General features: G+C 48.3%; 1 long non-coding RNA gene across 2 annotated transcripts in view; it reads right to left on the reverse strand.

The window, feature by feature from the left end:
- The window catches only part of LOC310728963, a 73,231-nt gene that overhangs the window by 51,759 nt on the left and 8,317 nt on the right, over positions 1 to 13,155 (reverse strand). For both annotated transcript variants that reach the window (XR_014534407.1, XR_014534408.1), the window contains 2 exons: positions 12,732 to 12,899; positions 12,269 to 12,433 (listed from right to left, as the gene is read on the reverse strand). This is a non-coding gene — a long non-coding RNA (uncharacterized lncRNA). The remainder of the gene's footprint in view (positions 1 to 12,268; positions 12,434 to 12,731; positions 12,900 to 13,155) is intronic.

Raw genomic sequence — 13,155 nt, forward strand, 5'->3', positions numbered from 1 at the left:
GAATCTATCCTACTCACACATGTAAATATCTTATTATTACTATTTTATACTTGGTGTAAATAAAGACTTGATTAACATATAGTTAAATAGGTGTTATCAAAACTACTTCTATTGTATCTAATAAGTTCTATATTTGATTTAGGTTTTTTTTTTTTGGATTAATGTTAGTTTGATTATAACATCCGCTAGATAAGGTTGATTAAAATTATTTCTCGACAACCGACGTCGCCGTCAGAGGGACCTGGAGGACCGACGTCGCCGTCAGAGGGACCTGGAGGACCGACGTCGCCATGCGGGGATCCCGGGGGCGATCCGCCGTCCTGAAGAGGACCCGGGGGCGAGACGTCGCCTTCTGTGGAGCCCGGGGGCGAGACGTCGCCTTCTGTGGAGCCTGGGGGCGAGCCGTCGCCTTCTGCGGGAGCCCGGGGGCGAGCCGTCGACTTCTGCGGGCGCCCGGGGGCGAGCCGTCGCCTTCTGCGGGCGCCCGGGGGCGAGCCGTCGCCTTTTGCGGGCGCCCGGGGGCGAGCCGTCGCCTTCTGGGGGCGAGCCGTCGCCTTCTGCGGGACTGTGGGGTGAGCCGTCGCCTTCTGCGGGCGCTGGAGACGAGCCGTCGCCTTCTGCGGGACTGTGGGGTGAGCCGTCGCGCGACATGGGCACACAGACCTCTCCTGATCTCTCTGCTACCCGCTATCGAGCTTATGATGACAACTGCAGTGAAGGCTCCTGTCCCCCACCGTTTTCTCCCTATCCCTCACACTGGTCTCCCAATGATTATTCCCCTACATCTCCTGCGCCAAACCAACGTGCTCCTGTGCCTTCACCCGGCCTTGGGCCAAGCTACTCCTTCATGTCTCCTGCAGCTGCAGCAGCCCAACCGCCTTGCTATCCCAATAAAAATGCTTAAAACTCCCTCAAGGTCGTTTTCTGTCCTTCTTTATCTATTCCACACACTTATAACATTCAGTCAGAGAATCTATCCTACTCACACATGTAAATATCTTATTATTACTATTTTATACTTGGTGTAAATAAAGACTTGATTAACATATAGTTAAATAGGTGTTATCAAAACTACTTCTATTGTATCTAATAAGTTCTATATTTGATTTGGTTTTTTTTTTTATGGATTAATGTTAGTTTGATTATAACATCCGCTAGATAAGGTTGATTAAAATTATTTCTCGACAACCGACGTCGCCGTCAGAGGGACCTGGAGGACCGACGTCGCCGTCAGAGGGACCTGGAGGACCGACGTCGCCATGCGGGGATCCCGGGGGCGATCCGTCGTCCTGAAGAGGACCCGGGGGCGAGACGTCGCCTTCTGTGGAGCCCGGGGGCGAGCCGTCGCCTTCTGTGGAGCCCGGGGGCGAGCCGTCGCCTTCTGCGGGAGCCCGGGGGCGAGCCGTCGCCTTCTGCGGGAGCCCGGGGGCGAGCCGTCGCCTTCTGCGGGCGCCCGGGGGCGAGCCGTCGCCTTCTGCGGGCGCCCGGGGGCGAACCGTCGCCTTCTGCGGGCGCCCGGGGGCGAGCCGTCGCCTTCTGGGGGCGAGCTGTCGCCTTCTGCGGGACTGTGGGGTGAGCCGTCGCCTTCTGCGGGCGCTGGAGACGAGCCGTCGCCTTCTGCGGGACTGTGGGGTGAGCCGTCGCCTTCTGCGGGACTGTGGGGTGAGCCGTCGCCGTCGGTGGAACCCGGGGGCAGCGGTTCAACTTCCCTTTCGCAGTCCTGGAGCCGGGGTGAGTGCACAGGGAAACCCCTGGGCGTAGGGGCGCTCCTTGGGACCCTTAGGAGCAGATCGGAGCCTACTGAGCAGCCTGGAAATGAGGTGAAGCCTGCCTGGAGATCCACGAGCGGAGAAGGGCTCGCCTGGAGGTCCACGACATCAGTGGAGCTCTCTTTGGGACACTGAAGCGGAGACGAGCTCGTGGGGTCGCTCGGAGGCGGAGACGAGCTCTCGGGAGGAGCCTGGAGCGGAGACGAGCTCTCGGGAGGAGCCTGGAGCGGAGTCGTGCCCTCTTGAGGAGCCTGGAGCTGGGCGGAGCTCTCTGGAGGGACCTGGAGCTGGGCGGAGCTCTCTGGAGGGACCTGGAGCTGGGCGGAGCTCTCTGGAGGGACCTGGAACTGGGCGGAGCTCTCTGGAGGGACCTGGAGCTGGGCGGAGCTCTCTGGAGGGACCTGGAGCGGAGCCGAGCTTTCCATGGGCGAGATGTCGCCTTGGAAGGGGCTCTGGGATGGGGAGTCGTCTGGAAAGGGACTCGGAGGAGTCACTTCGCCTTCTGTGACCGGAGGTGTCGGCGCGGCGCTCTCGTGACGACTCTGTGGCGGGAAAGCATGCTCCTGGAGGCTCTGTGGCGGCGCGGCGCTCTCGTGACGACTCTGTGGTGGCGGGAACGCATGCTCCTGGAGACTCTGTGGCGGCGCGGCGCTCTCGTGACGACTCTGTGGCGGCGGGAAAGCATGCTCCTGGAGACTCTGTGGCGGCGCGGCGCTCTCGTGACGACTCTGTGGCGGCGGGAAAGCATGCTCCTGGAGACTCTGTGGCGGCGCGGCGCTCTCGTGAAGACTCTGTGGCGGCACGGCGCTCTCGTGAAGACTCTGTGGCTGCACGGCGCTCTCGTGAAGACTCTGTGGCGGCGCGGCGCTCTCGTGAAGACTCTGTGGCGGCGCGGCGCTCTCGTGAAGACTCTGTGGCGGCGCGGCGCTCTCGTGAAGACTCTGTGGCGGCGGGAAAGCACGCTCCTGGAGACACTGTGGCGGGAAAGCACGCTCCTGGAGACACTGTGGTGGCGTGGCACGCCCACGGGAACCTCGGAACAGAGCGGCACGCCTGTAGAAGCTCTGTGACGGCATGGTGTGCTCGCCGACGCTCGGAGATGGTGTGGTGCGTCCACGAGAACCCCGGAACACAGCAGCACGCTGGTAGAGACCCTGAGATGAAGCAGCCCTCTCATCAAAACATTGGGGCTGAGCTGCAGGCTCATGGGAGACCCGGCACGGAGCCGCGTGCTCTTGAGAACCTTGGAATGGAGCACCTTCCTCCTCAAGGGGACTGTAGTGGAGATCCACCACCTCTATCCCCAACTTCCCCAGAAGCAGCCCGCTGAATTCGGCGAGTGAGCCGAATTTGCCCCCTTTGGCGCTCCATAGTGAGCTGGCTTTGGCAAGAACTTCTCCAGACAGGAGGGAAATACAGAGGGCAATCTTGGCTCGTTCGGAAGGAAACCGGGAAATGTTAACAGCCACATACTCGCCGATGCCTTGCAGAAATCCGCCCAATTCGTCTTTTTTCCCCGAGTAACGAGCCGGTAATCCCCTCGCGCTCTCTGAGGGGCGTGGCGCAGCCGCGCTCTCATGATCCGGCTTCTGTGGATCTGAACCGCGAGAAGCGGCACTGAGCTTCCGGAGGAAATCCGAAGCCGGGTTCAGCTGCCGATCCGTTGCGGTCGGAATCGCGGAATGGCGAATCCGCGTTCGGTATAGGTCGGTCGTTCTGTCAGGCTGCAGACGCGGAAGCCGATATAGTCCGATCATTGTCCTTTTATTTCAACAACCGTACAACACAGAAACACTCATAAGCCGTTGAAAACAACAAACAAAGACATCCGCTCGATACGCGTTGTCCGCTATGAGTTCGAATGTCCCAAGCATAATCCATAAAGCCTTCGGCAATGAGTAATCCAAGTCGGAAGTGGAATTCGCATATACAGCCGGCGGTCAAGCAGCCACGCGATTGTCCAGCTTGACAATATAACGACCGACAGCCTGTGACTCAAGAACGTGAGTTTATGTAGTCTGATCTTTCATGAGCCACAGCTGTCGGTAATCTTGGGAAGCAGCGTGACTGCTATCGAGGGGGGCGTGGCAGGGTGGATCTCTGACAGCTACAGACGGGGGCGTGGCAGGGTGAATCCCTGACAGCTACAGAGGGGGGCGTGGCAGGGTGAATCCCTGACAGATGTATTCATTATTATTTATTGATAGAGACTCAAAGCACTTTTGTACTTTGCTCTGGATGAGAGAGAGTGATAAATGCTGTAAATATTAAGCGATAGAACATTTTTAATAATCAATGTAGTGCACAAACTGAGCACTTGGTCATGTATATTTAAAAAAGCACAAAAAAACTAAAGTGATTAAAATAACGTGTTTGCTCCTCATTAACAGATATATAAAAATACACCCTTTTTTTTTACACTATTACACTTTTACACTAATTGTTTCACTGGGTACTGTTCCAACTGTACAGTTGAAATGACAAAACCTACATTGACCTAAAAAATATTTTTTTTTATGTTAAAACCACTACAATTTTAAAATTTTGTCATTTTGAGCTGGGCCTATTTTCTTTTGCCCAGGAGTATAGGTACAGTTCTTTTCAGGTCCATCTTATTTTGTCACTGCAGGCAAACAAGGTATGCCGATTTACATGTCTCATGAAGCACATAATAGGCCATAAGGTGAACTAGGAAAAAGTGGCTAGAAAGTGATTTTTCTTCCCACGTCTGGGCACTACTTTTTAAAGGCATTTTTGCATAGACAACACCCTTTTGGACTTAATGTTAAAAGTTCTCCACAAAAAATCCTCCAGTTTTTTGTCACGATCCATAAATGTGTATAATTGTGAATAAAAAAAAAAAACTTAAATCTTATGCTGCTGGCTTTGCTTATAACTTTATTTTTCATTTTAGCAACATAAAATCAAATTGACCTTTATACATGTACCTAAACATTTGAGAAAGGTGTTGGTGCATTAAACACTCAAGTGTGAAAGTAGACCATCAAATATGGAAAATTTGTAGGAAATATGTATGTATTATACATCAAATTTTGTGTAATGTGTAATCACAGAAACATAAACAAGCAGCACACTTTGTCCCATGTTTTCTGAAATCACTCAAAATGCGACCCCCCCCCCAATAATTATAAATAATGCCAAAAATTAACAATTCCACAACAGATTCATTACAACTAAAAATAAGCTTAAGATAATGCACAGCACATCTTTAATCATAAGTATCATCATCAGAGCCATCATCCCATGTAGCGCTTTCCTCTGTTTCCTTTGAAACATTTGCACAATTTTGGCAGCGACAAAAATCAGTACAAGAAAGTCTTGCAGACATACAGGAACATCTTCCAGTCGCACATTTGCTTTGCTTGTAACTGCAGTGGACTACCTGCAAAACACTTTCAGGTGCAGGATTTCTAGTCATCCAGGTCACTGTTAACTCCCCATCCTCGAGGTGCCATCCATTGCCAATGGGTGAAGGGGCACACATTATACCTTTCAGAGAATGTCTCATTATGACTGCTTGGTAGTTTGCCCTTTTGCAGTGTTGGTGGAGGGCATCACTTGTCGTGGGCATGGATAGTTCTGGCAAAGCCGATGATGCCATGCAGAATGCTTTGTATCTTGCATCATTCACATTTTCAGCAGATGACTGGCCTTAGAGGTGGCACACATATTTGCAAAGTATGTCAAAGGTAGACTGGTCCAGGTTAAAACTTTTACCCAGATTTGTAAATGCATTCAGTTATTTCTCTTTCTCATAAGCAACAGAAAATGCCTTTCTTTTGCCTTTGCCATAAAAGGCACTTGTAGAGTCACAACCTAAAAAGGTATGGATCCCAATAAGTGCCAAACACACAATGGTGCTAAGAGCTGATGACAGCTTAGCCAAATCAATGATCCTCGTTTTCTTGCCAATGAGGAAACTCCCTTTTGTAGTAGTTGTCTGTTTTTTGTTGACACAGGTTGAACTACAGAACTTTGAAGCATAATCCCATTTGTGTGGTGAGTAGTTCCATGACCTGATAATGTCTCCTCCCCAAAGTCAATATTGTCCCACACAAGTATTGTATGAACAGTCTTTGAAAACCCCTTTGGTATTTTGTCTCTGCCCTCTACTTGTTGAAGTTGGGCAAGGCTACTGTCTAGACTGACAACTGTGTCCCATGATGCACAATGCCCTAGTCTATTTAGAAGTGACACAATCTGTGAAAAACCAGTTAAATGGCGAATGGTTAGACCAAAGACACAATGATTTGGGTGTTTGCCTCCGGCCCTTAGATGCAAGATACACAATGTCTTGACAAATAGATATCACTTTTAGGTTCAAATCATCTGTTATATCAACATAATGGGCCAGTGTTGGGTTCTCAGTTGCACCAATAATCCAGGGAATTAGATTGTACAGTTCGAGTGGCACAACAGATTTTGCTTTACTCACATTTAAATCATCTGATGTGGGTGGCCATGGACATGTTATACCGGGAGAGTCACATAGGAGCATCTTTAATATCAATGCTGCATTATAAAGTGCCCGTGTGTCCTCTATAGTATTGATAGAGCCCACTGAAGTTTGTCTTTGAGGACCCGCTGTTTTACTTGACGTGTTTTCACCGTCACTTTGGCTAGTTACCTCAGTTGACTCGGTTGTTTCTGTACCTAATAAATGAGGGAGCCTGTCAGTCAGCTTATCTGCAGACAGTGTCTCAACAAAAACCAGCTCACTGATGTTGCGCTTGTTGGGTGAGTGAAACACCAGCTGGGTGAAATCACGACTCAGCCTCCTCTTCAATTTATCCTGCCTGAAACAAAGATACATCGAAAGAGGATTACAACAGTATAAATAAAGATATATTCCCACTGAAAACAACTTAATTAAAATACACTGTGTACCAGCTTCTACACGTTATATAATATGATTATCATTATCATAAATCCAATTTTTGTAAGAAAAAAAACAAAATGTTGCATAAACATTGTTTTCAAAGCTGTGTAATAAATAGAAACTTGTGGTGTTTTAATTACCATAATTTCCGGACTATAAAGCGCACCCTTATAAAAGCCGCACCCACTGAATTTGACAAATATTTTTATTTTTAACATAAATAGGCCGCACTTGTCTATAAGCCGAAGGTGTCTACACTAATGAACTTTACACAGGCTTTAAGGAAAGACACTTTACACACGGTGTAACGGGTGTGTGGTAGAGCGGACTTACGGGTTCGCCTTCTACCCAAATGATGGCAATACTCGCTGTGATGTTCCGTGTAAAGTGGTGTTTATTTTCAGCGTGCTCAAGTGCAAAGTCCAAATTATATACAATACCCCATGAAAGAAAAAGTGGCAAAATAACAACACAAAGACAATTATGATGAAAGTAAAGAAATCTATATACAAAATAGGTGCACCTGCTCATGTGCATTCACTACAATGCTTCTCAGACCTCGTTCTCCCCACAATGCACCACTCCTACCACTCCCCTCAATTGACTTGGGAGACTGGTTTATAAAGTGTTAGCCCCTCCCCTTGGACTCAACCGTTTCACCCAAAGGGGTTTGGTTTTACCCAATTTCACCCAAAGGGGCTTAATAACAATATAAATATCATAATAAATAATAAACATAATAACAATAACAACACTAATAATAACATTAATAATGATAACGAAAATTACAACAATGTCAATAATAATAATAATCACCCACAAAAAAAAAATGGCCCATCAACATAAATTTGCCGACTTCCGGTTTTGCCGCGCATGCGTGACGTAGCGCTGGCGCTTTAAAGCCAGCCGCTATTCAGCGCTCCGGTTGGCTGCCATCCAAGCCCAACCCGGAAGACCGACGCAACAAACAGGTGAGTACACAAAGTTTTAGGAAGTCCTTCCGTTTGTGTGTGTGTGTGTGTGTGTGTGTGTGTGTGTGTGTGTGTGTGTGTGTGCGCTTATTGTCCGGGATGAGAGATGAAAGAATGAAGCGAGTGTGTGTGTGTGTGTGTGTGTGTGTGTGTGTGTGTGTGTGTGTGTGTGCGAGCGGCGTGCTACCAGCGTGTTTGTGCACCCACAGCGCTGTAGCAAGAAACAGAGGAGACGTGAAAGTATAGTGTGTATTGTCATGCTGACCATAGGGACAGTTCACTCTGTCACATCACCTTCCCCATCTGCAAGCCGCAAGCTTGCCGGGTGGCGAGACAGGTAGTCAGCAGTCAGGTTCTGTTTCCCTGGACGATGTCTGATTCTGAAGTTGTATGGCTGCAAGGAAAGGAACCACCTGGTCACCCGAGCATTGTGGTCCTTCATGGTGTGGATCCAGTTTAATGCTCTGTGGTCTGTTTCCAGGGTGAATTCTCTTCCTAGCAGATAGTACTTCAGACTCTCCAGGGCCCACTTGATTGCCAGGCATTCCTTTTCAATAGTGGAGTACCGGGTTTCACGTGGCAGCAGTTTCCGACTCAGAAAGGCGACTGGTCTCTGGTTGCCTTCCTCACCCTGGGTCAAGACTGCTCCAATGCCCACCGTAGATGCATCAACCTGGACGGTGAACCGCTGTGTGAAGTCTGGACTGCGTAGGACAGGCTCTGCACACATTCTTTCCTTCAGGGGGACGAAGGCTGTCTCGCAGTCGTTAGTCCACCTTATAGGGTTCTTCACCGCCTTTCCCAGCAGGTCGGTCAGCGGTCCTGCAGTGGTGGAGAAAATTGGAAAGAACCGCCGGTACCATCCCACCAGTCCTAAGAAGGACCTGACCTCCTTCTTAGTTGTAGGCCTCGGGCTGTTGCGAATGGCTTCCACCTTGTCCACTTGCGGCCTCAGCTCTCCGTCACCCAATCGGTAACCCAGGTAGTCTGCCTCAGCCACGGCCCACACACATTTAGCCATGTTCAGTGTCAGGCCTGCCTTCTGGATCCTCCTCAGAGTCTGCTCGAGGTGGTTCAGGTGATCAGCCAAGGTCTCACTATGGACCACCACATCGTCCAGATATGCGGCCGACCATTCTTCCCCGCCTTGCAGCACTTGGTCCATCAACCTTTGGAACGTTGCTGGTGCCCCGTGTAGGCCGAAGGGAAGAACCGTGAACTGGAACAGTCCAAGTGGGGTCCTGAATGCTGTGTAAGGTCGGGACGTCTTTTCCAGAGGCACCTGCCAATATCCCTTACACAGGTCCAAGGTGGTCACGTACTTGGCTCCCCCGATCTTTTCCAGCAAATCATCAATGCGTGGCATCGGGTACGCGTCGAACTGGGACTGGGAGTTTAATTGACGGAAGTCAATGCAGATGCGGAGGGTGTTATCCTTCTTCGGTACGATGACCACCGGACTACTCCATTCACTGCTTGACAGCTCGATTACTCCCATCTCCAGCATAGTCCTAACTTCCGCCTTCAGTGGTGCCACCAGCCTCTCAGGTACCCGATACGGTCTCTGTCGAGATGGGGTTGTATTTGTCAGGCGGATCTTGTGGTGTACCAGGTTGGTCCGTGCAGGCCTCTGACGAAACAACGCCGGGTATCGTCCAAAGAGCGTTTGCAGCTCAGCCTGTTTGGGTGCCTCCAGGTGTCCGAGGTCTACCTCTGCTGGCTGTGTCTGCCCGCTAGCCTTTGGTTCCGGATGATCCTCCTCCTGATCTTCCTCCACCTTCTGAATGAGCGTACCGGGTCTGCCTTTTCGCTGGGAGGCTCTTTCCACTCCTTCAGCAGGTTAATATGGTAAGTTTGCTTTGCCTTGCCTTTGTCAGGATGATAGATCTCGTACGATGTCTGCCCCATCCTCCGTACCACACTGTAGTGCCCCTGCCACTTCATAAGGAGCTTACTCGTGGACGTTGGCAGCAACAACAGTACTTTCTGTCCTGGTCGTAGCTCTCTGGAACGGGCTTGCTGGTCATACCACGTCTTCTGGTACTTTTGAGCCTTTTGCCAGCTTCCTGTAGTTTTCCAGACGATCCATCATCTCTAGGATGTACTGGACTATGCCCTTTTCAGCCTTATTTTCTAAACAAGGGTCCTTCCAGTTTCTCCGGAGGAGATCCAGAGGTCCTTGGACCTGCCAACCATACAGGAGCTCGAAGGGTGAGAAGCCAGTCGATGCTTGTGGCACCTCCCGGTAGGCAAATAGCACGAAAGGTAGCCATTTGTCCCAGTCCCTTCCAGTGTCTGACACAAACTTCCACAGCATGCTTTCGAACGTTTTAGTGAAGCGCTTCACCAGTCCATCTGTCTGATGGTGGTATGGACTGGTCTTGATAGCGGTGATCCCCAGCTGTCAGTGTAACTGTTTCATCAGCTTTTAGGTGAAGTTAGTCCCTTGGTCCGTGAGGATCTCTCCTGGGATTCCCACCCGAGAAAACAGCTGAATTAGAGCATTTATGATCTTAGGGGTGGTGATGGAGCGGAGAGGAAATGCCTCTGGGTACCTAGTGGCGTAGTCACTAATGACAAGGATATACTGATATCCTGTACTGCTCTTCTCCAGTGGCCCTACTATGTCCATAGCGAATGGGAATGGGACAGAGATTACGGGCAATGGTTGTAGAGGGGCCCTGTCTCGTCGTCGCACAGCACTAGTCTGCTGACAGGTGGGGCATGTGGTGCAGTACTTTTGTACATCCGTGTACAACGCCGGCCAGACGAATCGTGAGCTGATACGTGCGTAGGTCTTCTGCAGAGCCAGATGTCCCGCCCAGGGAACTGTATGTGCTAGATGCAGCACCACAGGGCGACAACATCTCGGCACCACCAACCTGGTTACATCCGATGCTTGCATATAAAGTATATCGTTGTTTATGACGTACAGCTCCCCACACACGTCCGCTTGCTTGCCTTGCAACGCTTTCTCAAATAAAGGTTTTAACGACTCGTCTGCGCGCTGCAGCTACGCGATGTTTACCAGTACAGTCCATCCACTGACCTCCAGTCCTTCGGTTTTACTCTCCGGCACCGGGGTACCAAGTCCTTTCTCCAGCCGACGTTGGCGACGTGATTTTCTGGGCCCCTTGGTCCCGCCCTGCAACAAGCTACTGTCCATGTCAGGCAACGGCTGCAGTCCCATCTTAGCTTGGGCCCGAGTGACGACTGGACAGGCTAGCTGGATGTTGGATCTCACTCGTTCTTCGTGTGTGTGTGTGTGTGTGTGTGTGTGTGTGTGTGTGTGTGTGTGTGTGTGTGTGTGTGTGTGCGCGCGAGCGGCCTGCTACCAGCATGTGTGTGCACCCACAGCGCTGTAGCAAGAAACAGAGGAGACGTGAAAGTATAGTGTGTATTGTCATGCTGACCATAGGCACAGTTCACTCTGTCACAGGGTGAAATATGTTGCGCTTCTATTAGGAGCATAGCGGTATTTTTGGGAATAGCCTGGCACTGCGTTCCTCCAGTATTACTGCGTGTATGGAGACTGAGGATTATGTCCTTTTTATTTTCTGATGCTCATTTCTAAGTTTCTTTGACTAACCCATAACGCTGTTGCCAAGAAAAATAAAAAAGCACGAGTTTTGGAAACCTGTCTGTGCTTATATGATTTTTGGTGAAAAACTGGAGTTAGCGAGCTCTCCCTTCACCCAGACTCAACGCGTTACAACGGCTTGTATCTAAACAGTAGCCGACCAAGTAAGTCATTGTTCACTGTTTTCCTCCTTCCTTTCACAACTACAGTGGTACCTTGACCTACGAGTGCATTAATGTACGAGTTTTCCTTTTTTACGCAAGCAAAAAATTAAGGTACGAGCTCGAGACGCCGCTGCTAGATGACGAAGCGAAGCCAGAAAGAGAAGACTGTGACGAAAATTAAGATAAGCAAAGAAGAAAAAGTAAAAATGTTAAAAGTTTAGGGATACGTAGTGTACAGGAGTGATAGTAAAAAACAAGTTTTTCCTCCGCCTCCGCTTATCGCCTCTCCCCCCCTTCACACACACACACACACACACACACCCCACCGGCGTTTTCGTTAGCTCAAGTCGTCTCATCTCCAAGGAAAATACACTGAATAAAACCTTATTATATCTTTACATACTCTTTCTATTATGTTTTTATACAAGATTTGTTATTTAGAAATGTATTTTCCAATTTAATAACATGAAACATAAAAACGGGGTCATTTTAAGGGTTGGAACGGATTAATGCCATTTTAAGTATTTTCAATATGGAAAACTGATTTGATGTGCGAGCAAATTAAGTTTACCAGCTCGTCCACAGAACGAATTAAACTCGTAGGTCAAGGTACCACTGTATTTCTCTGGGGAGTTTATCTTTTGTCATCATCGTGCGCCACTGGTAGAAGTTTTTCTCCCAAAGCCATGCAGCTCAAAACACAGGTGAGGTGCGTTTTTTTCGTTACCGTTCGGAAACTTAATTGGACTAATGTTATGGGGTTCAGTCTTTTGGCTTGAAGAAAACCCAGGAAAAATACATAAATTAGCCGCTTCGTTGTTTAAGCCGCAGGGTTCAAAACGTGGGGAAAAAAGTAGCAGCTTATAGTCCGAAAGATACGGTACCTGTAGTTTGTAGCATCAAGATCTTGTTCAAGATGTTCTTTCACAAGATTTTAAAAGATCCTTTTTAGCTGCATTATTGTCAGCACCTCTTGGTTTACACTTATTCTATGACGGATGATCCTCTCACAGAAGATCTTGTAGCTGATATCGAAGGTTGGCTCATTTCTGAAAAGAAAACACAGAAAAGATTATATATGATATTACTTTAACTTTATAATGATATTACCATAACTATTTCACACTGGCTTCCATTTTAAATATACAATATTATAATTGGTAATAAAACATTACTTGTTCATTCACCCTTCACAAACCACTACACATTTGATCATATTGAATTACTGTGAATTACTTGTGCAGTCAAAACTGTGTTTACAGACAAATATACAGACTATGCAGATAGATGGTTTACCTTTAAAATTAATTTTTAATTATCATTTGATAATGCAATATATTAACTCACTGTTCTTCTGAGGTCCCAGGAACTGTTGCAGTAGACTTCGTCAAGAACCTGGTGTACTGTCTGTAACAGGACTTGTGGTATCGCACCTCCAGACAGAGGTGTCTTTGTCTAGAATATGCACAAGAATGCTAGTGTCTTCCTTCATCTCAGCAGCTTTCAGCAACTGGCCTGTAAATAAATATTATATTATACAATAAAAAACGAGATTGTAAATAAAAACCATTATATAAAAACGGTTAACCGTTAAACAATATTGAGTATTTTGGTTGTAGCTGTATGCAAAACAATAAATAATTTGTAAACATTACATAAATGATGTAATTGTAATTTTAATTTAGCCATGGTATCCAGCATATAGCATAAAACGTTAAAGTTAAAACTTGTTTGTGTGTGTGTGTGTGTGTGTGTGTGTGTGTGTGTGTGT

Source organism: Silurus aristotelis (assembly GCF_946808225.1).
Source record: "Silurus aristotelis genome assembly, chromosome: 7".
Classification (NCBI taxonomy): Eukaryota; Metazoa; Chordata; class Actinopteri; order Siluriformes; family Siluridae; genus Silurus; species Silurus aristotelis.